This window comes from Stenella coeruleoalba (assembly GCF_951394435.1).
Source record: "Stenella coeruleoalba genome assembly, chromosome: 4".
NCBI lineage: Eukaryota > Metazoa > Chordata > Mammalia > Artiodactyla > Delphinidae > Stenella > Stenella coeruleoalba.
In genome coordinates this window covers 95,284,857-95,311,820 of record NC_137149.1, presented here as the reverse complement: position 1 = coordinate 95,311,820, position 26,964 = coordinate 95,284,857, and the positions used below count along the sequence as shown (strand labels likewise).

The 26,964-nt window shown below is 44.3% G+C and overlaps 1 long non-coding RNA gene across 8 annotated transcripts in view; it reads left to right on the top strand.

Moving 5' to 3' along the window:
- The window catches only part of LOC307185420, a 1,105,689-nt gene that overhangs the window by 535,516 nt on the left and 543,209 nt on the right, over positions 1-26,964 (top strand). For 3 of the 8 annotated variants that reach the window (XR_013828058.1, XR_013828059.1, XR_013828060.1), the window contains exon 2: positions 12,409-12,494. The exons of the other annotated variants lie outside the window; for them this stretch is intronic. This is a non-coding gene — a long non-coding RNA (uncharacterized lncRNA). The remainder of the gene's footprint in view (positions 1-12,408; positions 12,495-26,964) is intronic. 8 annotated transcript variants of the gene reach the window in all.

The window sequence follows — 26,964 nt, the reverse complement described above, 5'->3', positions numbered from 1 at the left end:
CATAAGTGGAAGTGCCCTAGGCTCTGTTGCTTTGTTTTTTAGATGTTTCAGGAAACACCATACACTTCTCCCAAGTGTCTGTTGGCAATTTACATCCCGCCCATCAGCATAACAAGGCTCCCAGTTCTCAATGGCCTGTTGCCTTTCTGGATTTTACACTTTTTTCAGATGGCCCTTTTGACCGGGGGGAAGTGAGACTTCATTGTAGTGCAGATTTCCTTTGCAAGCTTGCTTGGTTGGCCAAAAAGGGCGTATGCGTTTTTTCCTGAATATATTCAGGAAAAAACGCATACGCCCTTTTCGGCCAAGTGCATCATTGTGGACGTTCTGCCTCTTTTCCTATGCTTTCAATGCAATTCCAGTCTACCTCCTGAAATCGGTTTCCTGCAATTCTGCCCCGCTTTCAAGTCCTCTTGGCAGCCTTACTTCAGTCTATTTTTGGACGATAGCTGTCATTTATAACTCTGCAGGTTTGTGAATTACAGTGCCCCTGAGCTCCTTTCTTCAACTCGCTTTCTTGTGACCTGGCCGCAACACCGCAGGATGGCTTCAGGCCCTAATCTGGTTCCGGCCTGGCATGCTGAGCCTTTGGTTAATTCCTCTTCCTGGTGGGAAATGAGAGTTAAATTTGCCCGTCCAGACACCTCCAGCTAGCCTCTCATTGGTTCTCGCTATTCCTGTTCATCTTCCGCAGAAATTGCAAACTGGGCCAAACAGGAGGTTAAAGGCGCTGACTCTCCAAGTGGGGAGAGTGTTAATAAAGCGTCTGGAATGTTACACCCGAGTACCAGGGGAGGAAAAGTGAGACATATTTGAACACGTCTCCCGATCACATGGTTGATCATACTCTGGGTTCCACATGCATGTTTTAGCTGAAGGAAGAATACCTAAAACCTGGGTAGTTGAAACCCGTGGAATGGGTACCATGCAATATGACTTCAAAGGGTCTTCATTTGCTCACCGAACCTCTCCAATCCTATCACTGCTGCGTTTATGCCCCTGTACACATGCTTGATTCTCTTTCGGAGACATAGCAATCCCTAGGTTTTAAGATACTTACTAGTCAGGTACATTCTTAGGAGTTTAATATGCGGTGTTGAGTCCATTTCGTTGAGCAAGGAGTAGCTCTTGTCTATTCCATATTTGGCTTAAGGAACTTTATCTGTGCTCATTTCAATCTCTGGTTTTATGCAGCACCCCAACTCACCTTTCCCCTTAAGCAAGCATAAGTTGGTTTTCTAAATTTGAGACCCTGTTCTGTTTTGTAATTCAGTTCCTGTGTAGCCAAGTTTACATTCCGTGTATTACTGATATCTTATGATGTTTCTTTTTCTGTGTGACTTATTTCAGTTAGAATCATCATACCTGAATCCACTCATTGTGCTGCTAAGGGCCTGATGACACAGATTTCATTGCTGAGTGATATTGCTTTGTAAGTGGATACCACAACTTCTTTATCCATTTTTCACTTTCTGCGATGTTGAACTTGTACTTGAAACGAGGTTCTTTAAACAGAGCCGTTCGAAACTTTGGGGTGGCTGCGTCTTTTTGATTTTAATTTCCCTAAGCTATAGGACCATAAGTGGAAGTGCCCTAGGTTCTGTTGCTTTGTTTTTTAGATGTTTCAGGAAACTCCATACACTTCTCCCGAGTGTCTGTTGGCAATTTACATCCCGCCCATCAGCATAATAAGGCTCCCAGTTCTCCATGGCCTGTCCTGCCTTTCTGGATTTTACACTTTTTTCAGATGGCCCTTTTGACCCGGGGGAAGTGAGACTTCATTGTAGTGCAGATTTCCTTTGCAAGCTTGCTTGGTTGGCCAAAAAGGGCGTATGCGTTTTTTCCTGAATATATTCAGGAAAAAACGCATACGCACTTTTTGGCCAAGTGCATCATTGTGGACGTTCTGCCTCTTTTCCTATGCTTTCAATGCAATTCCTGTCTACCTCCTGAAATCGGTTTCCTGCAATTCTGCCCCGCTTTCAAGTCCTCTTGGCAGCCTTACTTCAGTATATTTTTGGACGATAGCTGTCATTTATAACTCTGCATGTTTGTGAATTACAGTGCCCCTGAGCTCCTTTCTTCAACTCGCTTTCTTGTGAGCTGGCCGAAACACCGCAGCATGGCTTCAGGCCCTAATCTGGTTCCGGCACGGCACGCTGAGCCTTTGGTTAATTCCTCTTCCTGGTGGGAAATGAGAGTTAAATTTGCCCGTCCAGACACCTCCAGCTAGTCTCTCCTTGGTTCTCGCTATTCCTGTTCATCTTCCGCAGAAATTGCAAACTGGGCCAAACAGGAGGTTAAAGGGACTGACTCTCCAAGTGGGGAGAGTGTTAGTAAAGCGTCTGGAATGTTGCACCCGAGTACCAGGGTACGAAAACTGAGACCTATTTGAACACGTCTCCCGATCACATGGTTGATCATACTCTAGGTTCCACATGCATGTTTTAGCTGAAGGAAGAATACCTTAAACCTGGGTAGTTGAAACCCGTGGAATGGGTACCATGCAATATGACTTCAAAGGGTCTTCATTTGCTCACCGAACCTCTCCAATCCTATCACTGCTGCGTTTATGCCCCTTTACACATGCTTGACTCTCTTTCGGAGACATAGCAATCCATAGGTTTTAAGATACTTACTAGTCAGGTACATTCTTAGGCGTTTAATATGCGGTGTTGAGTCCATTTCATTGAGCAAGGAGTAGCTCTTGTCTATTCCATATTTGGCTTCAGGAACTTTATCTGTGCTCATTTCAATCTCTGGTTTTATGCAGCACCCCAACTCACCTTTCCCCTTAAGCAAGCATAAGTTGGTTTTCTAAATTTGAGACCCTGTTCTGTTCTGTAATTCAGTTCCTGTGTAGCCAAGTTTACATTCCGTGTATTACTGATATCTTATGATGTTTCTTTTTCTGTGTGACTTATTTCAGTTAGAATCATCATATCTGAATCCACTCATTGTGCTGCTAAGGGCCTGATGACACAGATTTCATTGCTGAGTGATATTGCTTTGTAAGTAAATACCACAACTTTTTTATCCATTTTTCACTTTCTGCGATGTTGAACTTGTACTGTAAATGAGGTTCTTGTAAACAGAGCCGTTCCAAACTTTGGGGTGGCTGTGTCTTTTTGATTTTAAATTCCCTAAGCTATCGGACCATAAGTGGAAGTGCCCTAGGCTCTGTTGCTTTGTTTTTTAGATGTTTCAGGAAACACCATACACTTCTCCCAAGTGGTTGTTGGCAATTTACATCCCGCCCATCAGCATAACAAGGCTCCCAGTTCTCCATGGCCTGTCCTGCCTGTCTGGATTTTACACTTTTTTCAGATGGCCCTTTTGACCGGGGGGAAGTGAGACTTCATTGTAGTGCAGATTTCCTTTGCAAGCTTGCTTGGTTGGCCAAAAAGGGCGTATGCGTTTTTTCCTGAATATATTCAGGAAAAAACGCATACGCCCTTTTTGGCCAAGTGCATCATTGTGGACGTTCTGCCTCTTTTCCTGTGCTTTCAATGCAATTCCTGTCTACCTCCTGAAATCGGTTTCCTGCAATTCTGCCCCACTTTCAAGTCCTCTTGGCAGCCTTACTTCAGTATATTTTTGGACGATAGCTGTCATTTATAACTCTGCAGGTTTGTGAATTACAGTGCCCCTGAGCTCCTTTCTTCAACTCGCTTTCTTGTGAGCTGGCCGAAACACCGCAGCATGGCTTCAGGCCCTAATCTGGTTCCGGCACGGCACGCTGAGCCTTTGGTTAATTCCTCTTCCTGGTGGGAAATGAGAGTTAAATTTGCCCGTCCAGACACCTCCAGCTAGTCTCTCCTTGGTTCTCGCTATTCCTGTTCATCTTCCGCAGAAATTGCAAACTGGGCCAAACAGGAGGTTAAAGGGACTGACTCTCCAAGTCGGGAGAGTGTTAGTAAAGCGTCTGGAATGTTGCACCCGAGTACCAGGGTACGAAAACTGAGACCTATTTGAACACGTCTCCCGATCACATGGTTGATCATACTCTAGGTTCCACATGCATGTTTTAGCTGAAGGAAGAAAACCTTAAACCTGGGTAGTTGAAACCCGTGGAATGGGTACCATGCAATATGACTTCAAAGGGTCTTCATTTGCTCACCGAACCTCTCCAATCCTATCACTGCTGCGTTTATGCCCCTTTACACATGCTTGACTCTCTTTCAGAGACATAGCAATCCATAGGTTTTAAGATACTTACTAGTCAGGTACATTCTTAGGCGTTTAATATGCGGTGTTGAGTCCATTTCATTGAGCAAGGAGTAGCTCTTGTCTATTCCATATTTGGCTTCAGGAACTTTATCTGTGCTCATTTCAATCTCTGGTTTTATGCAGCACCCCAACTCACCTTTCCCCTTAAGCAAGCATAAGTTGGTTTTCTAAATTTGAGACCCTGTTCTGTTCTGTAATTCAGTTCCTGTGTAGCCAAGTTTACATTCCGTGTATTACTGATATCTTATGATGTTTCTTTTTCTGTGTGACTTATTTCAGTTAGAATCATCATATCTGAATCCACTCATTGTGCTGCTAAGGGCCTGATGACACAGATTTCATTGCTGAGTGATATTGCTTTGTAAGTAAATACCACAACTTTTTTATCCATTTTTCACTTTCTGCGATGTTGAACTTGTACTGTAAATGAGGTTCTTGTAAACAGAGCCGTTCCAAACTTTGGGGTGGCTGTGTCTTTTTGATTTTAAATTCCCTAAGCTATAGGACCATAAGTGGCAGTGCCCTAGGCTCTGTTGCTTTGTTTTTTAGATGTTTCAGGAAACACCATACACTTCTCCCGAGTGTCTGTTGGCAATTTACATCCCGCCCATCAGCATAACAAGGCTCCCAGTTCTCCATGGCCTGTCCTGCCTGTCTGGATTTTACACTTTTTTCAGATGGCCCTTTTGACCGGGGGGAAGTGAGACTTCATTGTAGTGCAGATTTCCTTTGCAAGCTTGCTTGGTTGGCCAAAAAGGGCGTATGCGTTTTTTCCTGAATATATTCAGGAAAAAACGCATACGCCCTTTTTGGCCAAGTGCATCATTGTGGACGTTCTGCCTCTTTTCCTATGCTTTCAATGCAATTCCAGTCTACCTCCTGAAATCGGTTTCCTGCAATTCTGCCCCGCTTTCAAGTCCTCTTGGCAGCCTTACTTCAGTATATTTTTGGACGATAGCTGTCATTTATAACTCTGCAGGTTTGTGAATTACAGTGCCCCTGAGCTCCTTTCTTCAACTCGCTTTCTTGTGAGCTGGCCGAAACACCGCAGCATGGCTTCAGGCCCTAATCTGGTTCCGGCACGGCACGCTGAGCCTTTGGTTAATTCCTCTTCCTGGTGGGAAATGAGAGTTAAATTTGCCCGTCCAGACACCTCCAGCTAGTCTCTCCTTGGTTCTCGCTATTCCTGTTCATCTTCCGCAGAAATTGCAAACTGGGCCAAACAGGAGGTTAAAGGGACTGACTCTCCAAGTCGGGAGAGTGTTAGTAAAGCGTCTGGAATGTTGCACCCGAGTACCAGGGTACAAAAACTGAGACCTATTTGAACACGTCTCCCGATCACATGGTTGATCATACTCTAGGTTCCACATGCATGTTTTAGCTGAAGGAAGAATACCTTAAACCTGGGTAGTTGAAACCCGTGGAATGGGTACCATGCAATATGACTTCAAAGGGTCTTCATTTGCTCACCGAACCTCTCCAATCCTATCACTGCTGCGTTTATGCCCCTTTACACATGCTTGATTCCCTTTCGGAGACATAGCAATCCATAGGTTTTAAGATACTTACTAGTCAGGTACATTCTTAGGCGTTTAATATGCGGTGTTGAGTCCATTTCGTTGAGCAAGGAGTAGCTCTTGTCTATTCCATATTTGACTTAAGGAACTTTATCTGTGCTCATTTCAATCTCTGGTTTTATGCAGCACCCCAACTCACCTTTACCCTTAAGCAAGCATAAGTTGGTTTTCTAAATTTGAGACCCTGTTCTGTTCTGTAATTCAGTTCCTGTGTAGCCAAGTTTACATTCTGTGTATTACTGATACCTTATGATGTTTCTTTTTCTGTGTGACTTATTTCAGTTAGAATCATCATACCTGAATCCACTCATTGTGCTGCTAAGGGCCTGATGACACAGATTTCATTGCTGAGTGATATTGTTTTGTAAGTAAATACCACAACTTTTTTATCCATTTTTCACTTTCTGCGATGTTGAACTTGTACTGTAAACGAGGTTCTTGTAAACAGAGCCGTTCCAAACTTTGGGGTGGCTGTGTCTTTTTGATTTTAAATTCCCTAAGCTATAGGACCATAAGTGGAAGTGCCCTAGGCTCTGTTGCTTTGTTTTTTAGATGTTTCAGGAAACACCATACACTTCTCCCGAGTGGTTGTTGGCAATTTACATCCCGCCCTTCAGCATAACAAGGCTCCCAGTTCTCCATGGCCTGTCCTGCCTTTCTGGATTTTACACTGTTTTCAGATGGCCCTTTTGACCGGGGGGAAGTGAGACTTCATTGTAGTGCAGATTTCCTTTGCAAGCTTGCTTGGTTGGCCAAAAAGGGCGTATGCGTTTTTTCCTGAATATATTCAGGAAAAAACGCATACGCCCTTTTTGGCCAAGTGCATCATTGTGGACGTTCTGCCTCTTTTCCTATGCTTTCAATGCAATTCCAGTCTACCTCCTGAAATCGGTTTCCTGCAATTCTGCCCCGCTTTCAAGTCCTCTTGGCAGCCTTACTTCAGTCTATTTTTGGACGATAGCTGTCATTTATAACTCTGCAGGTTTGTGAATTACAGTGCCCCTGAGCTCCTTTCTTCAACTCGCTTTCTTGTGAGCTGGCCGAAACACCGCAGCATGGCTTCAGGCCCTAATCTGGTTCCGGCACGGCACGCTGAGCCTTTGGTTAATTCCTCTTCCTGGTGGGAAATGAGAGTTAAATTTGCCCGTCCAGACACCTCCAGCTAGTCTCTCCTTGGTTCTCGCTATTCCTGTTCATCTTCCGCAGAAATTGCAAACTGGGCCAAACAGGAGGTTAAAGGGACTGACTCTCCAAGTGGGGAGAGTGTTAGTAAAGCGTCTGGAATGTTGCACCCGAGTACCAGGGTACGAAAACTGAGACCTATTTGAACACGTCTCCCGATCACATGGTTGATCATACTCTAGGTTCCACATGCATGTTTTAGCTGAAGGAAGAATACCTTAAACCTGGGTAGTTGAAACCCGTGGAATGGGTACCATGCAATATGACTTCAAAGGGTCTTCATTTGCTCACCGAACCTCTCCAATCCTATCACTGCTGCGTTTATGCCCCTTTACACATGCTTGACTCTCTTTCGGAGACATAGCAATCCATAGGTTTTAAGATACTTACTAGTCAGGTACATTCTTAGGCGTTTAATATGCGGTGTTGAGTCCATTTCATTGAGCAAGGAGTAGCTCTTGTCTATTCCATATTTGGCTTCAGGAACTTTATCTGTGCTCATTTCAATCTCTGGTTTTATGCAGCACCCCAACTCACCTTTCCCCTTAAGCAAGCATAAGTTGGTTTTCTAAATTTGAGACCCTGTTCTGTTCTGTAATTCAGTTCCTGTGTAGCCAAGTTTACATTCCGTGTATTACTGATATCTTATGATGTTTCTTTTTCTGTGTGACTTATTTCAGTTAGAATCATCATATCTGAATCCACTCATTGTGCTGCTAAGGGCCTGATGACACAGATTTCATTGCTGAGTGATATTGCTTTGTAAGTAAATACCACAACTTTTTTATCCATTTTTCACTTTCTGCGATGTTGAACTTGTACTGTAAATGAGGTTCTTGTAAACAGAGCCGTTCCAAACTTTGGGGTGGCTGTGTCTTTTTGATTTTAAATTCCCTAAGCTATCGGACCATAAGTGGAAGTGCCCTAGGCTCTGTTGCTTTGTTTTTTAGATGTTTCAGGAAACACCATACACTTCTCCCAAGTGGTTGTTGGCAATTTACATCCCGCCCATCAGCATAACAAGGCTCCCAGTTCTCCATGGCCTGTCCTGCCTGTCTGGATTTTACACTTTTTTCAGATGGCCCTTTTGACCGGGGGGAAGTGAGACTTCATTGTAGTGCAGATTTCCTTTGCAAGCTTGCTTGGTTGGCCAAAAAGGGCGTATGCGTTTTTTCCTGAATATATTCAGGAAAAAACGCATACGCCCTTTTTGGCCAAGTGCATCATTGTGGACGTTCTGCCTCTTTTCCTGTGCTTTCAATGCAATTCCTGTCTACCTCCTGAAATCGGTTTCCTGCAATTCTGCCCCACTTTCAAGTCCTCTTGGCAGCCTTACTTCAGTATATTTTTGGACGATAGCTGTCATTTATAACTCTGCAGGTTTGTGAATTACAGTGCCCCTGAGCTCCTTTCTTCAACTCGCTTTCTTGTGAGCTGGCCGAAACACCGCAGCATGGCTTCAGGCCCTAATCTGGTTCCGGCACGGCACGCTGAGCCTTTGGTTAATTCCTCTTCCTGGTGGGAAATGAGAGTTAAATTTGCCCGTCCAGACACCTCCAGCTAGTCTCTCCTTGGTTCTCGCTATTCCTGTTCATCTTCCGCAGAAATTGCAAACTGGGCCAAACAGGAGGTTAAAGGGACTGACTCTCCAAGTCGGGAGAGTGTTAGTAAAGCGTCTGGAATGTTGCACCCGAGTACCAGGGTACGAAAACTGAGACCTATTTGAACACGTCTCCCGATCACATGGTTGATCATACTCTAGGTTCCACATGCATGTTTTAGCTGAAGGAAGAAAACCTTAAACCTGGGTAGTTGAAACCCGTGGAATGGGTACCATGCAATATGACTTCAAAGGGTCTTCATTTGCTCACCGAACCTCTCCAATCCTATCACTGCTGCGTTTATGCCCCTTTACACATGCTTGACTCTCTTTCAGAGACATAGCAATCCATAGGTTTTAAGATACTTACTAGTCAGGTACATTCTTAGGCGTTTAATATGCGGTGTTGAGTCCATTTCATTGAGCAAGGAGTAGCTCTTGTCTATTCCATATTTGGCTTCAGGAACTTTATCTGTGCTCATTTCAATCTCTGGTTTTATGCAGCACCCCAACTCACCTTTCCCCTTAAGCAAGCATAAGTTGGTTTTCTAAATTTGAGACCCTGTTCTGTTCTGTAATTCAGTTCCTGTGTAGCCAAGTTTACATTCCGTGTATTACTGATATCTTATGATGTTTCTTTTTCTGTGTGACTTATTTCAGTTAGAATCATCATATCTGAATCCACTCATTGTGCTGCTAAGGGCCTGATGACACAGATTTCATTGCTGAGTGATATTGCTTTGTAAGTAAATACCACAACTTTTTTATCCATTTTTCACTTTCTGCGATGTTGAACTTGTACTGTAAATGAGGTTCTTGTAAACAGAGCCGTTCCAAACTTTGGGGTGGCTGTGTCTTTTTGATTTTAAATTCCCTAAGCTATAGGACCATAAGTGGCAGTGCCCTAGGCTCTGTTGCTTTGTTTTTTAGATGTTTCAGGAAACACCATACACTTCTCCCGAGTGTCTGTTGGCAATTTACATTCCGCCCATCAGCATAACAAGGCTCCCAGTTCTCCATGGCCTGTCCTGCCTGTCTGGATTTTACACTTTTTTCAGATGGCCCTTTTGACCGGGGGGAAGTGAGACTTCATTGTAGTGCAGATTTCCTTTGCAAGCTTGCTTGGTTGGCCAAAAAGGGCGTATGCGTTTTTTCCTGAATATATTCAGGAAAAAACGCATACGCCCTTTTTGGCCAAGTGCATCATTGTGGACGTTCTGCCTCTTTTCCTATGCTTTCAATGCAATTCCAGTCTACCTCCTGAAATCGGTTTCCTGCAATTCTGTCCCGCTTTCAAGTCCTCTTGGCAGCCTTACTTCAGTATATTTTTGGACGATAGCTGTCATTTATAACTCTGCAGGTTTGTGAATTACAGTGCCCCTGAGCTCCTTTCTTCAACTCGCTTTCTTGTGAGCTGGCCGAAACACCGCAGCATGGCTTCAGGCCCTAATCTGGTTCCGGCACGGCACGCTGAGCCTTTGGTTAATTCCTCTTCCTGGTGGGAAATGAGAGTTAAATTTGCCCGTCCAGACACCTCCAGCTAGTCTCTCCTTGGTTCTCGCTATTCCTGTTCATCTTCCGCAGAAATTGCAAACTGGGCCAAACAGGAGGTTAAAGGGACTGACTCTCCAAGTCGGGAGAGTGTTAGTAAAGCGTCTGGAATGTTGCACCCGAGTACCAGGGTACAAAAACTGAGACCTATTTGAACACGTCTCCCGATCACATGGTTGATCATACTCTAGGTTCCACATGCATGTTTTAGCTGAAGGAAGAATACCTTAAACCTGGGTAGTTGAAACCCGTGGAATGGGTACCATGCAATATGACTTCAAAGGGTCTTCATTTGCTCACCGAACCTCTCCAATCCTATCACTGCTGCGTTTATGCCCCTTTACACATGCTTGATTCCCTTTCGGAGACATAGCAATCCATAGGTTTTAAGATACTTACTAGTCAGGTACATTCTTAGGCGTTTAATATGCGGTGTTGAGTCCATTTCGTTGAGCAAGGAGTAGCTCTTGTCTATTCCATATTTGACTTAAGGAACTTTATCTGTGCTCATTTCAATCTCTGGTTTTATGCAGCACCCCAACTCACCTTTACCCTTAAGCAAGCATAAGTTGGTTTTCTAAATTTGAGACCCTGTTCTGTTCTGTAATTCAGTTCCTGTGTAGCCAAGTTTACATTCTGTGTATTACTGATACCTTATGATGTTTCTTTTTCTGTGTGACTTATTTCAGTTAGAATCATCATACCTGAATCCACTCATTGTGCTGCTAAGGGCCTGATGACACAGATTTCATTGCTGAGTGATATTGTTTTGTAAGTAAATACCACAACTTTTTTATCCATTTTTCACTTTCTGCGATGTTGAACTTGTACTGTAAACGAGGTTCTTGTAAACAGAGCCGTTCCAAACTTTGGGGTGGCTGTGTCTTTTTGATTTTAAATTCCCTAAGCTATAGGACCATAAGTGGAAGTGCCCTAGGCTCTGTTGCTTTGTTTTTTAGATGTTTCAGGAAACACCATACACTTCTCCCGAGTGGTTGTTGGCAATTTACATCCCGCCCTTCAGCATAACAAGGCTCCCAGTTCTCCATGGCCTGTCCTGCCTTTCTGGATTTTACACTGTTTTCAGATGGCCCTTTTGACCGGGGGGAAGTGAGACTTCATTGTAGTGCAGATTTCCTTTGCAAGCTTGCTTGGTTGGCCAAAAAGGGCGTATGCGTTTTTTCCTGAATATATTCAGGAAAAAACGCATACGCCCTTTTTGGCCAAGTGCATCATTGTGGACGTTCTGCCTCTTTTCCTATGCTTTCAATGCAATTCCAGTCTACCTCCTGAAATCGGTTTCCTGCAATTCTGCCCCGCTTTCAAGTCCTCTTGGCAGCCTTACTTCAGTCTATTTTTGGACGATAGCTGTCATTTATAACTCTGCAGGTTTGTGAATTACAGTGCCCCTGAGCTCCTTTCTTCAACTCGCTTTCTTGTGAGCTGGCCGCAACACCGCAGGATGGCTTCAGGCCCTAATCTGGTTCCGGCACGGCATGCTGAGTCTTTGGTTAATTCCTCTTCCTGGTGGGAAATGAGAGTTAAATTTGCCCGTCCAGACACCTCCAGCTAGCCTCTCATTGGTTCTCGCTATTCCTGTTCATCTTCTGCAGAAATTGCAAACTGGGGCAAACAGGAGGTTAAAGGGACTGACTCTCCAAGTCGGGAGAGTGTTAGTAAAGCGTCAGGAATGTTGCACCCGAGTACCAGGGGAGGAAAACTGAGACATATTTGAACACGTCTCCAGATCACAAGGTTGATCATACTCTAGGTTCCACATGCATGTTTTAGCTGAAGGAAGAATACCTTAAACCTGGGTATTTGAAACCCGTGGAATGGGTACCATGCAATATGACTTCAAAGGGTCTTCATTTGCTCACGAACCTCTCCAATCCTATCACTGCTGCGTTTATGCCCCTGTACACATGCTTGATTCTCTTTCGGAGACATAGCAATCCATAGGTTTTAAGATACTTACTAGTCAGGTACATTCTTAGGCGTTTAATATGCAGTATTGAGTCCATTTCGTTGAGCAAGGAGTAGCTCTTGTCTATTCCATATTTGGCTTAAGGAACTTTATCTGTGCTCATTTCAATCTCTGGTTTTATGCAGCACCCCAACTCACCTTTACCCTTAAGCAAGCATAAGTTGGTTTTCTAAATTTGAGACCCTGTTCTGTTTTGGAATTCAGTTCCTGTGTAGCCAAGTTTCCATTCCGTGTATTACTGATATCTTATGATGTTTCTTTTTCTGTGTGACTTATTTCAGTTAGAATCATCATACCTGAATCCACTCATTGTGCTGCTAAGGGCCTGATGACATAGATTTCATTGCTGAGTGATATTGCTTTTTAAGTAAATACCACAACTTCTTTATCCATTTTTCACTTTCTGCGATGTTGAACTTGTACGGTAAACGAGGTTCTTGTAAACAGAGGCGTCCCAAACTTTGGGGTGGCTGTGTCTTTTTGATTTTAATTTCCCTAAGCTATAGGACTATAAGTGGCAGTGCACTAGGCTCTGTTGCTTTGTTTTTTAGATGTTTCAGGAAACACCATACACTTCTCCCGAGTGTCTGTTGGCAATTTACATCCCGCCCATCAGCATAACAAGGCTCCCAGTTCTCCATGGCCTGTCCTGCCTTTCTGGATTTTACACTTTTTTCAGATGGCCCTTTTGACTGGGTTAAGTGAGACTTCATTGTAGTGCAGATTTCCTTTGCAAGTTTGCTTGGTTGGCCAAAAAGGGCGTATGCGTTTTTTCCTGAATATATTCAGGAAAAAACGCATACGCCCTTTTTGGCCAAGTGCATCATTGTGGACGTTCTGCCTCTTTTCCTATGCTTTCAATGCAATTCCAGTCTACCTCCTGAAATCGGTTTCCTGCAATTCTGCCCCGCTTTCAAGTCCTCTTGGCAGCCTTACTTCAGTCTATTTTTGGACGATAGCTGTCATTTATAACTCTGCAGGTTTGTGAATTACAGTGCCCCTGAGCTCCTTTCTTCAACTCGCTTTCTTTTGAGCTGGCCGCAACACCGCAGGATGGCTTCAGGCCCTAATGTGGTTCTGGCACGGCACACTGAGCCTTTGGTTATTTCCTCTTCCTGGTGGGAAATGAGAGTTAAATTTGCCCGTCCAGACACCTCCAGCTAGCCTCTGATTGGTTCTCGCTATTCCTGTTCATCTTCCGCAGAAATTGCAAACTGGGCCAAACAGGAGGTAAAAGGGACTGACTCTCCAAGTCGGGAGAGTGTTAGTAAAGCGTCTGGAATGTTGCACCCGAGTACCAGGGTACGAAAACTGAGACATATTTGAACACGTCTCCCGATCACATGGTTGATCATACTCTGGGTTCCACATGCATGTTTTAGCAGAAGGAAGAATACCTTAAACCTGGAGAGTTGAGACCCGTGTAATGTGTACCATGCAATATGACTTCAAAGGGTCTTCATTTGCTCACCGAACCTCTCTAATCCTATCACTGCTGCGTTTATGCCCCTGTACACATGCTTGATTCTCTTTCGGAGACATAGCAATCCATAGGTTTTAAGATACTTACTAGTCAGGTACATTCTTAGGCGTTTAATATGCGGTGTTGAGTCCATTTCGTTGAGCAAGGAGTAGCTCTTGTCTATTCCATATTTGGCTTAAGGAACTTTATCTGTGCTCATTTCAATCTCTGGTTTTATGCAGCACCCCAACTCACCTTTACCCTTAAGCAAGCATAAGTTGTTTTTCTAAATTTGAGACCCTGTTCTGTTCTCTAATTCAGTTCCTGTGTAGCCAAGTTTCCATTCCGTGTATTACTGATATCTTATGATGTTTCTTTTTCTGTGTGACTTATTTCAGTTAGAATCATCATACCTGAATCCACTCATTGTGCTGCTAAGGGCCTGATGACACAGATTTCATTGCTGAGTGATATTGCTTTGTAAGTAAATACCACAACTTCTTTATCCATTTTTCACTTTCTGTGATATTGAACTTGTACGGTAAACGAGGTTCTTGTAAACAGAGGCGTCCCAAACTTTGGGGTGGCTGTGTGTTTTTGATTTTAATTTCCCTAAGCTATAGGACCATAAGTGGAAGTGCCCTAGGCTCTGTTGCTTTGTTTTTTAGATGTTTCAGGAAATCACCATACACTTCTCCCCAGTGGTTGTTGGCAATTTACATCCTGCCCATCAGCATAACAAGGCTCCCAGTTCTCCATGGCCTGTCCTCCCTTTCTGGATTTTACACTTTTTTCAGATGGCCCTTTTGACCGGGGGAAGTGAGACTTCATTGTAGTGCAGATTTCCTTTGCAAGTTTGCTTGGTTGGCCAAAAAGGGCGTATGCGTTTTTTCCTGAATATATTCAGGAAAAAACGCATACGCCCTTTTTGGCCAAGTGCATCATTGTGGACGTTCTGCCTCTTTTCCTATGCTTTCAATGCAATTCCAGTCTACCTCCTGAAATCGGTTTCCTGCAATTCTGCCCCGCTTTCAAGTCCTCTTGGCAGCCTTACTTCAGTATATTTTTGGACGATAGCTGTCATTTATAACTCTGCAGGTTTGTGAATTACAGTGCCCCTGAGCTCCTTTCTTCAACTCGCTTTCTTGTGAGCTGGCCGCAACACCGCAGGATGGCTTCAGGCCCTAATCTGGTTCTGGCACGGCACGCTGAGCCTTTGGTTAATTCCTCTTCCTGGTGAGAAATGAGAGTTAAATTTGCCCGTCCAGACACCTCCAGCTAGTGTCTCATTGGTTCTCGCTATTCCTGTTCATCTTCCGCAGAAATTGCAAACTGGGCCAAACTGGAGGTAAAAGGGACTGACTGTCCAAGTCAGGAGAGTGTTAGTAAAGCGTCTGGAATGTTGCACCCGAGTACCAGGGTACGAAAACTGAGACATATTTGAACACGTCTCCCGATCACATGGTTGATCATACTCTAGGTTCCACATGCATGTTTTAGCTGAAGGAAGAATACCTTAAACCTGGGTAGTTGAAACCCGTGGAATGGGTACCATGCAATATGACTTCAAAGGGTCTTCATTTGCTCACCGAACCTCTCCAATCCTATCACTGCTGCGTTTATGCCCCTGTACACATGCTTGATTCTCTTTCGGAGACATAGCAATCCATAGGTTTTAAGATACTTACTAGTCAGGTACATTCTTAGGCGTTTAATATGCGGTGTTGAGTCCATTTCGTTGAGCAAGGAGTAGCTCTTGTCTATTCCATATTTGGCTTAAGGAACTTTATCTGTGCTCATTTCAATCTCTGGTTTTATGCAGCACCCCAACTCACCTTTACCCTTAAGCAAGCATAAGTTGGTTTTCTAAATTTGAGACCCTGTTCTGTTCTGTAATTCAGTTCCTGTGTAGTCAAGTTTCCATTCCGTGTATTACTGATATCTTATGATGTTTCTTTTTCTATGTGACTTATTTCAGTTAGAATCATCATACCTGAATCCACTCATTGTGCTGCTAAGGGCCTGATGACACAGATTTCATTGCTGAGTGATATTGCTTTGTAAGTGAATACCACAACTTCTTTATCCATTTTTCACTTTCTGCGATGTTGAACTTGTACTGTAAACGAGGTTCTTGTAAACAGAGCCGTTCCAAACTTTGGGGTGGCTGTGTCTTTTTGATTTTAATTTCCCTAAGCTATAGGACCATAAGTGGAAGTGCCCTAGGCTCTGTTGCTTTGTTTTTTAGATGTTTCAGGAAACACCATACACTTCTCCCGAGTGGTTGTTGGCAATTTACATCCCGCCCATCAGCATAACAAGGCTCCCAGTTCTCCATGGCCTGTCCTGCCTTTCTGGATTTTACACTTTTTTCAGATGGCCCTTTTGACCGGGGGGAAGTGAGACTTCATTGTAGTGCAGATTTCCTTTGCAAGCTTGCTTGGTTGGCCAAAAAGTGCGTATGCGTTTTTTCCTGAATATATTCAGGAAAAAACACATACGCCCTTTTTGGCCAAGTGCATCATTGTCGAGTTTCTGACTCTCTTCATATGCTTTCAATGCAATTCCAGTCTACCTCCTGAAATCGGTTTCCTGCATTCTGCCTTGCTTTCAATGCCTCTTCATAGCCTTACCTCAATATATTTTTTAAAAATAGTTGGCCTTTATAACTCTGCAGGGTTTTGAATTGCAGTGGCCCTTAGCTCCATTTTTTAGCTCTTATTTTTGTGGTCTTGCCCCATAACCACAGGATTCCTTGAAGCCCTATTTTTCTTCTGGGGCACCTTGCTGTGCCTTTGGTTAATTCTTCTTACTGATGTGATATTAGAGTGACATGTGCCCATTGAAACCGCTACAGCTAGTTTCTCACTGGTTCCCCCTATTCCCATTCATCCTCTGCACTAACTGCAGACTGTGCGATACCAGAACTTAAAGGCATTGACTCCATGTGGGGATGTTGTTAGTAAAGCGGCTGGAATGTCGATCCGGAGCCCCAGGAGAGGAAAAATGAGGTGCGTTTTAGAAACCTTTCCCGATCATATGGTATACCAGTCGCTGGGTTTCCCAAGCATGGTTTAGCTGTAGGAAGATTCCCTTCAACCTGGAGTGTTGGGACCCTTGGAATGAGTAGCATGAAGTATTGCATTAAACTTTCGGCAGTTGCTCACCAAAGCTCACCAATCCTGTCAGCCCCAAGTGTCCAGCCTTATGTCTTATCCAGCTGTGGGTTTATATGTGGTCAATCCAGGTTGCATCACAGCCCCTGAGCGAATTTTGTAAGAATTTTTCTCTCTTTCATTGTTTCAGCGTTTTGTTTTTAAAATTTATTTCTATAATGGGGTTTAGCTCCTTTTCACTGCTGTGTTTGTGCCGCTCTGCACACACTTGATTCCCTTATGGAGATATATCAATACATGGGTTTTAAGATTCTTATTCCTCAGATATATTTCTCTGCGGTGTATAGGGTGTGTTGAGGCCTGTTCATTGAGCAAGGTGTAGATCTTGTCTAATACCTATTTGGTTTATTGAACGGTATCTGTGCTAATTTCAAACTCTGGTTTTATGCATCACCCCACCTCTCCTTTCCCCTTAAGCTGACATAAGTGTGTTTTCTAAATGTGAGACACTGTTCTGTTCTGTAATTCATTTCTTGTGCAGCCATATTTACCCTCCCTCTATAAGTGATATCTTATGATATGTTTCTTTTTCTGTTTGACTTATTTCAAGTAGTATTATCGGACCTAAATCCACTCTTTATCCTTCTACTAGCCTTATTACATTGATTTCATGGTGAAGAGATATTCCATTGTACATAAGTACCACATCTTCTTTATCCATTGTTCTCTTTCCTGGGATATTTAAGGTGTACTGAAGTTGAGGTTCTTGTAAACAGAGTAGCCCTAAACTGTGGTGTGCTTGTGTCTTGTTGATTTTTAGACTTCCCTAGATATACTCCCATGATTGGAAGGGTCCTATGCTCTGTAGCTCTGTTTTTTAGATGATTTAGGAACCACCATACACTTCTCCAGAGTGGCTCTCGGCAGTTCACACACTGCCCATCAGCGTATAAAGGCTCCCTGTTCTCCATGGCCTGTCCTGCATTTCTGGTTTTTACAATTTTTTAGGATGGCCCTTTTGACCGGTGGGAAGTGAGACTTCTTTGTTGTGCACATTTGCATTGCTTGCTTGCTTCGTTGCCCATAAAGTGCGTATGCGTTTTTTCCTGGATATAATCAGGAAAAAACGCATACGCCCTTTTGGGCCAACTGCATCATTGTCGAAATTCTGCCGCTTTTCATGTGCGTTAAAGACGAGTCCAATCTATCTCTTGAAATCTGTTTCTTGCAATTCTGTCTTGCATTCAGATCCTCTTCTTTGCCTTACCTCAACATATTTTTGGACGTTAGTTTTCATTTATAACTCTGCAGGTTTGTGAATTGCAGTGACCCTGAGCTCCATTTTTTAAGTTGCTCTTTTGTGAGCTGGCCTCAAACCCGCAGGATTGCTTCAGGCCCTATTTTGGCTCCGGTGAGGCAGGCTGAGACTTTCTTTAATTCTTATTCTTAATGGGAAATTAGAGTGATATGTGCCCGTCCAAACCCCTACAACTCTTCTCTCATTGGTTCCCCCTCTTCCCGTTCATCCTCCTCACAATTTGCAAAATGTGTGAAACAGAAGTTTAAATGTGCTGATTCTCCAAGTGGGGAGATTCTAAGTAGCGTGGCTGGAATGGTGAACAGGAGCACCAGGAGAGGATAAATGAGGTGCATTTTAGACACATCTCCCGATCACATGGTGTACAGTCCTCTGGGTTTTCCATGCATGTTTTAGCTGTAGGAAGATCCCTTGAACCTGCAGATTTGGGACCCATTGAATGGGTACCAGGTAGTATTACTTTAAAGGGTGTGCATTTCCTCACCCAACCTCACATTTCTCTTAGCGCAAACAGTTTCCAGCCTTATGTCTCATCCTGCTGTGGGTCTAGATGTGTTCAATCCATGTTGCATCACCGTCCCTGAGGAAAAGTTGTAAGAGGTTTTCTCTGTCTCTCTGTCGTTTATTTTTTTCAATTTATTACTATATTGGTTACAGCTGATTTTCAAAGCTCTGTTTCTTGCTGCTGTACATCCACTTGATTCACGTACAGAGAGACATCAATAAATTCTTTTTCAGATTCTTACCAGTCGTATATATTCTTTTCCGGTGACTTGAGTGTGCTGAGTGCAGTTCTTTTAGCTACCGTGTAGGCCTTGTTGATTATCAGTTTGGTATTTGGAATGGTATCTTTGCTAATTTCAACCTCCTGGATGATGCCTCACCCCTCCCCACCTTTCCCGTTTAGCAGCCTTATGCGTGTTTTCTACATATTTGACTATGTTTTTGTTTTGTAATTTATTTCATGTGTAGCCATTTTGGATTCCACCTTTAAGTGATATCTTATGATATGTGTCTTTTTCTTTTTGAATTCTGTCACTTAGAATGATCATATGTAACTCCTCCGGAGTTGTTACAACTGGCCATATTTCATTGATTTCCAGGCTGAATAATATTCCACTCTACCTAAGTACCACATCTCTATCCATTTTTTCCCTCCAGAGACATTTAAGTTATATCCTAGTCGAGGATCTTTTAAACAGAGAGGGGGTAAACATTGGGGTGCCTGTGTCCTCTCGATTTTTGTTTTTCCCAAGATATACGCCCATGAGTGCAAGTGCCCTATGCTCTGTAGCTCATTTTTTAGATGCTTTAGTAAACACAATACACTTCTCCAGAATGGCCGTTGGCAATATACATTTCCACTATAAGTCTCACAGGGCTCCCTCTTCTCGTTGCCCTGTCCTGCATTTCTGTTGTTTACGCTTTATGAGGATGGCTCTTCTGACTGATGCGAAGTGATATCTTTTGTGGTATTGACTTCCAGTGCCCACCTGTTTGGTTGGCTAAAAAAGTGTATGCCCTTTTCTTGAATATATACAGAAAAGAACGCATACACCCTTTTTGGCCAACTGCAATGTTGGCAATGTTCAGCTCCTTTTCTTGTGCTTAATGGCGAGTCCTTTCTACCTCCTCAAATCCCTTTCCTGCCATTCTCCCTTGCTTACAAGTCCTTTTCTCTGACTTTCCTCAAGACATTTTTCAGTGATGGATATTTTCAACTCTGCAGTTTTGTGAATTTTACTGCCCCTGAGTTCCATTGTTCAACTCGTGTTTATGGGAACTGGCCACAAAGCAGCGGGATTTCCTCAAGCCCTATACTGTTTCCATGGGCAACCCTAGCCTTTGGTCAATTCGTCTTCCTGATTGGAAATTAGAGTGACATGTGCCTGTCTGAACACCTAGGACTTGTCTCTCATTGTTCCTCATCCTTCCGCTTCATCCTCTGGACAAATTCCAAACTGTACGCAACAGGATGTTGACAGTGCTGACATCTCCAAGTGGGGAGACTGTTAGTAAAGACGCTGGAGGGGTGAACCCGAGCACCAGGAGATGAGGAGATGAGATGCCTTTTCCAAACTCTTCCCGATCAGACGGTATACCATCCTCTGGGTGTGACAGACATGTTTTAGCAGTAGGAAGAGTCCCATTCATGTAAGGAGAACACCAGGGCTTTTTCAAAATCAGTGTCTCCCCGAAACCCAAACTGGGGAAGTTTTTAAGCTACGGCTACACATATGTTCATTAAGGGCCTTGGGAAGTAGGCAGAGTCCAAACTTTAGATGATTGAAGTCTTCAGGGTCAGAAGCACTCACCACCAGCTTCCCTTAGGCTACACTTTAACTGTCATTGATAGATGATGTCAATAAAAATATCTATTCTTTTTCAGATTATTTCCCCTTATAGGTTATTGCAAAATGTTGAGTGTAGTTCCCTGTGCTATACAGTAGTTCCTTGTTGATGATCTATTTTATACATAGCAGTGTGTATGTGTTCATTCCAAACTGTTAATTTATCCCTCCTCCCACCTTTCCCCTTTGGTAATAATAAATTATAAGATTTTATACTTCTCAGAAATGGGGGAGCTGAAAGAGAGGTATCATTTTCAATGGAAAAGCATTTAAAACAAGATTGAAGGTTTAACCAAGATTATTAGATGTACATCCTTGGAAAGAAATCACTTCGTTTCTCTAATATTGACCTGACAAATAAGACAAACCTTTTCACTGAACTTGCTTATAAAAAGTGATGGAAATATCAAATGGAAGTGTTAAAAACATCTTATTTTACCCGAGCCTTATACACTGTTCTATGTTAACTACAGTTTGGCTCACACATCTGTTCATTGAGGTTACAATAGTCTCAATTTCTGTTACTGATCCTCCAGAGTGGACCCCAACAAGTGTCCCCCTGCCCAGTGTCATTGGGGCCAACAGATCGAGACTGAGTTTGGTTCACAAGCAAAGGAAACTTTATATTTTGATCAGAGAATGGAGAGGTGAGAGCATGCACTACCCCGTGGGCTGTGGGCTGGGCTGCTGTGTAGAGATCTTGTCAGAGTCAGTGGGAGGGAGGGAGGCGGCGGAGCTCTCGAGGGCCGGGTTGGCTGTAGCTCAGGCTCTATATCGTGGAGTCTGCACTGGGCCCCAGGAGCTGAGGTGTCGACCCAGCCATTCTGCACTAGGAAATCTGGTCTGAAGTGCCGGGTGTGGAACCTCTGCATGCGGGACCCTAGGAGCACGTGAAATTAGACAAAGCACAAAGGATAAAAAAGGTTAGACTTGACTTTATTGCCCAGATTCTATTTTTATCTCCCAGGGATTTTTAATGGGCTTTGCTGGGGACAAACCCCTCCTCTGCCTTTTGTCCCTTTCCTCATTCTTGGAGTGCTGAGGGTGCAGACCCTTCTTCTGTAACTGCTGAGTGCTGAGTTGGGAGCCCTCATACCCTGGGGCGAGGGTCAGAGCTTCTCCCCAGCAGCCTCCCGGTGACGTTGATTGTCCCCAGGACCCCTGCTTCCCTGCTCGTCCACCTGAGCACCAGCATTGGAAGCGTTATAGATTCTAATGACCTTTAAGGGTCCAGGAAAGAGATGTGCAGAGACGCTGTGGGGACCGGTTTCACCCCGCCCCACATTTGTTCGGCCACCTTAGGCTGACCGTCTCTGCCAGCCTAGATGCTCTGACCAGTAGTCTGTGCTTTCTTCAATTAGGCCCCTGAATTAACGTACAAACAGCACCAGGTGTCAGAGCCCTGCCCGCTCAACTCCCAGACAGTCCAGGGTCAGTGGTGATCAAGGACCATGATGGCTACTGAGTCAACAGCCTTTTGAAGTAAACAGGAGTCCAGCCGGTCTTATTGGCCACCATCATCACAGTGTCTGTAGGCTTTTCTATGGTGACAGTGTGGTATACTGTTCCCCCGCCAAGATTATTAGCTCCCCTCTGGGTGCAGTAAGTCCTGCAAGCAGTAGTCTACTCTTTTGGGACACACTCTTGTTGTTTTATGAGAGAAACTCCAGGTCAAGTGATGTTCACACGAGTCGTCATGGTGCCCTTTTGCCCCCGGTTATCTCTCTGGATGTTGGAGTTGGAGGGCCTCCTCACTCGAGGTCGGTGTGCCCACGGAGCGAACCCTGCAACTTCAGGGCATGGTTGGTGGTTAGGATCACCACGTGGGGTCCTTTTCCCTTAGGAGGGAGGTGGCCTTTTGGGCTGCTGATTTCCAGGTTTTTAGATACCGCCAGTATCTTGGCCAGATGTGGCAGTGGGCCAAGCCCCTTAGTGACCGTAGTTTATCCTACCTGGATGGCATTCTTGCATTGTTCCATTTCAAGTGGTCCCAGTTTTTGCACTAATTCTCCAATGGCGATTCACCTTTCACCGGGAATGTAAAGGTCAAAGGGTTTAGCTAAATTAGGGAGTTCCAGGGCAAGGGTCTGAATTGACTGCTCTTTCCATTCTTGAAAGGCCACTTCTGGATTCTATTCAAAAGGATCATCATCTTTTCCTTTCAGTGTTTCATATAGAGGCCCAGCTAGTAGACTGTAGCTAGGGATCCAGAAGCAGCAAACCCTGGCCTCCCCAGGAACCCCTAAGCTGTCTTCTAGTTTTAGAAAGGGGTAAGGCTGAAAATGGTTTCTTCCCTTTCCTGGGATGGGCTTCTCTGACCTTCTGTGAGAATGAAGCCCAGGCAGGTCACCGCAGTCTGTGATATTTGAGCTTTTTCTTGGACAACTTCTATCCTTTATTGGCTTGGTAGTTCAGAGGCCTCCTTAGTAGGGCTGGTGATCAGAATGTCGTCTGCATATTGAAGGAGGGTTTCCTTTTCCAGAGGTAGAACTTTTAGGTCTTTAGCTAAGCTTTCCCCAAAGATGGTGTGGGAATTTTTGCACCCTTGGGGCCAGACGGCCCGGAAGTATTGTTTTAGTTGTATGTTGAGTCCTGCCACTCACAAGCCAAAATTTCTTGTGACTCTGGGACTAATGGAATACAAAAGAAGGCATCATTGAAGACTAATACAGAATACCATGTCCTGGTGGTTGGTAGAATGACCAGCAGGGTGTAGGAATTAGGAGCAACTGGAGGTATATCCTCGGTGGCTTCACTGACTGTCCTGACATCCTTTACCAGGTCCCCAGCAGCCCATGGGGCTCTCATGGTCAGACCAATCCCAGAATATGGAGCTCACCTGGGCAGGTACCCCACCCCCACCCCAGCCCACGGGGCTCTCGTGGTCAGGCCCCTCCCAGGATACAGAGCTACCCTTGCAGGTACCGTGGCAGGGCTGGGCACACAGGAACCGTGCACATAGCCCTCATTGCAGAGCACCCCCAGCTCACCTGTCGCTCAGAGCTGACACAGAGCACCTCAGAGCAGGACTTGAACTAACAAACAGCAGCTGCGACAGGTCTGTGACCCTGGGCATCACTCCGTGAGGCCTCCCTCCACCTGGTCTTCCAGAGACTTCCACTGCACCCGGGGCACCAGGCCTCTGTCTCCAACCACCACCCACCCCTCCTCTCCCTGACTCCTGGGTTCCTCTCATTAGGAGAGGGTTTTCTTGAAGTTGTCTCCCACTCATGGGCCAGATAAAATGATTAGAAAACAAGCCAAAGCTGCAGCCCCTTGTCTATCCTGACTCTCAGGAGCCCACACCTGTTCCTTGGACCTGGCCGGTTCAGCAAGTTCCATTTTCTGCAACTGTGAGCCCCTGAGGGGTGATGATTGGCTGACCTGGGCAGCCTTACCGTGCCGGCCAGCCCTCCCCAGGTGTGCCTGGGTTGAGATCAATATAAATACCACTCCAGGCAGCAAGAGCCCCTGCAGCCGTGCCTGACGCCATTTTCTCTGCCCTGTCAGCAGTCTCGGGGCTGGGCTGGTGGGAGGGAGTGAGAGGCCACGGCTTTGTGGGTGGCCCAGTGTGAGTGGGGCTCTGCTGGACTTTCTGCAGCAGTTGCCAGGCTGCCACCTGCTAAAGAAGAGGGTGTGTCACCCATACCTGCTGCTGGAATTTCTCCCTGGGCAGAGGTGAGGAAGGAAAAAAGCAGTGGGGGCAGGGACAGGACGGGTATCTCAGGCAGGGAAATGGAAATCTTCCAGAAGAGCACCCAGGGCCAGGACCATCCTGGCTGGCCTGCAGGCACCAAGTCGGCCGGCATGCTGTCACTCGTGTGGCTCTATGGCCCTTCCTCTAGGCTTTCAAGTCCTTGTATATATTCAGGTGTTTTACCTGGGACGGGTGGGAATAGTTCAGCAGCAACTGGCCTGGGGCTCAGCTCACGTTTACTCACAGATGCCTCGGCACGGTGCCCCAGCTTTGCAATGAGGACGCTTGTTGCGTGGGGGCTGCTGGCTGAATGGGAGACGATTCCCCACCACTGACCAACTTCAGAATTGTTTACAACTGGAGCAAGTGCCCTGATACGGTTTTCCTCTGTGTAACTGGTGGGTTCTGTGTTTTTTTTCTCTTTTTCGTTTTTGGTTCAAGGTAGATTTTATTCCTCTTTTTTGTATTTACAGATATAAGCATGGAAATAATTTATTCATATAAATACATGTATGTGCAGGGAATAATTGTTTTTTCTGTTTTATTTTTTAAATTTTATTTCTTTTTAATTTTGAATTTTATTTTATATTTTTATACAGCAGGTTCTTATTGGTTATCTATTTTATACATATAAATGTATACATGCCAATCCCAGTCTCTCAACTCCTCCCACCACCACCCCCCCAACAGCTTTCCCCCCTTGTTGTCCATACGTTTGTTGTCTACATCTGTTGCTCTATTTATGCCTTGCAAAATGGTTAACCTGTACAGTTTTTCTAGGTTCCACATATATGCATGAATATACAAGATTTGTTTTTCTCTTTCTGACTTACTTCACTCTGTATGACAGTCTCTAGATCCATCGACGTCTCTACAAATGACCCAATTTCATTCCTTTTCATGGCTTAGTAATATTCCATTTTATATATGTACCACAGCTTTATGCATTCGTCTGTCTGTGGGCATTTAGGTTGCTTCCATTACCTCGATATTGTAAATAGTGATGCAATGAACATTGCGGTGAATGACTCTTTTTGATTTATGGTTTTGTCTGGGTATATGTCCAGTACTGGGATTGCTGTATCATATGGTAATTCTATTGTTAGTTTCTTAAGAAATTCGATATTGTTCTCCATAATGACTGTATCAATTTATATTCCCAACAATAGTGGAAGAGGGTTCCTTTTCTCCACACCCTTTCCAGCATTTTTTGTTTGTAGATTTTCAATGATGCCTATTCTACCAGGTGTGAGGTGATACCTCATTGTTGAATCCATTTCGTTGAGCAAGGGGTAGCTCTTGTCTATTACATATTTCGCTTATGGAACGGTATCTGTGCTAATTTCAAACTCTGCTTTTATGCAGCACCCCAACTCACCTTCCCCCTTAAGCAGGCATAAGTTGGTTTTCTAAACTTGAGACCCTGTTCTGTTTTGTAATTCAGTTCATGTGTAGCCAAGTTCACATTCTGTGTATTAGTGATACCTTATGAAGTTTCTTTTTCTGTGTGACTTATTTCACTTAGAATCATCGTGCCTCAATCCACTCATTATGCTGGTACGGGCCTGGTGACATAGATTTCATTGCTGAGTGGTATTCTGTTGTACATAAGTACCGCAACTTCTTTATCCATTATTTGCTCTCTGGGATATTTAACTTGTGCCGTAGAAGAGATTCCTGTAAAAAGAGCCGTCCCAAATTTTGGGGTTGCTGTGTCTTTTTGATATTAATTTCCCTAAGCTATAGGACCATAAGTGGAAGTGCCCTAGGCTCTGTTGCTTTGTTTTTTAGATGTTTCAGGAAACACCATACACTTCTCCCGAGTGTCTGTTGGCAATTTACATCTCGCCCATCAGCATAAGAAGCCTCCCAGTTCTCCATGGCCTGTCCTGCCTTTCTGGATTTTACACTTTTTTCAGATGGCCCTTTTGACCAGGTGGAATTGAGACTTCATTGTAGTGCAGATTTCCTTTGCAAGCTTGCTTGGTTGGCCAAAAAGTGCGTATGCGTTTTTTCCTGAATATATTCAGGAAAAAACACATACGCCCTTTTTGGCCAAGTGCATCATTGTCGAGTTTCTCACTCTCTTCATATGCTTTCAATGCAATTCCAGTCTACCTCCTGAAATCGGTTTCCTGCATTCTGCCTTGCTTTCAATGCCTCTTCATAGCCTTACCTCAATATATTTTTTAAAAATAGTTGGCCTTTATAACTCTGCAGGGTTTTGAATTGCAGTGGCCCTTAGCTCCATTTTTTAGCTCTTATTTTTGTGGTCTTGCCCCATAACCACAGGATTCCTTGAAGCCCTATTTTTCTTCTGGGGCACCTTGCTGTGCCTTTGGTTAATTCTTCTTACTGATGTGATATTAGAGTGACATGTGCCCATTGAAACCGCTACAGCTAGTTTCTCACTGGTTCCCCCTATTCCCATTCATCCTCTGCACTAACTGCAGACTGTGCGATACCAGAACTTAAAGGCATTGACTCCATGTGGGGATGTTGTTAGTAAAGCGGCTGGAATGTCGATCCGGAGCCCCAGGAGAGGAAAAATGAGGTGCGTTTTAGAAACCTTTCCCGATCATATGGTATACCAGTCGCTGGGTTTCCCAAGCATGGTTTAGCTGTAGGAAGATTCCCTTCAACCTGGAGTGTTGGGACCCTTGGAATGAGTAGCATGAAGTATTGCATTAAACTTTCGGCAGTTGCTCACCAAAGCTCACCAATCCTGTCAGCCCCAAGTGTCCAGCCTTATGTCTTATCCAGCTGTGGGTTTATATGTGGTCAATCCAGGTTGCATCACAGCCCCTGAGCGAATTTTGTAAGAATTTTTCTCTCTTTCATTGTTTCAGCGTTTTGTTTTTAAAATTTATTTCTATAATGGGGTTTAGCTCCT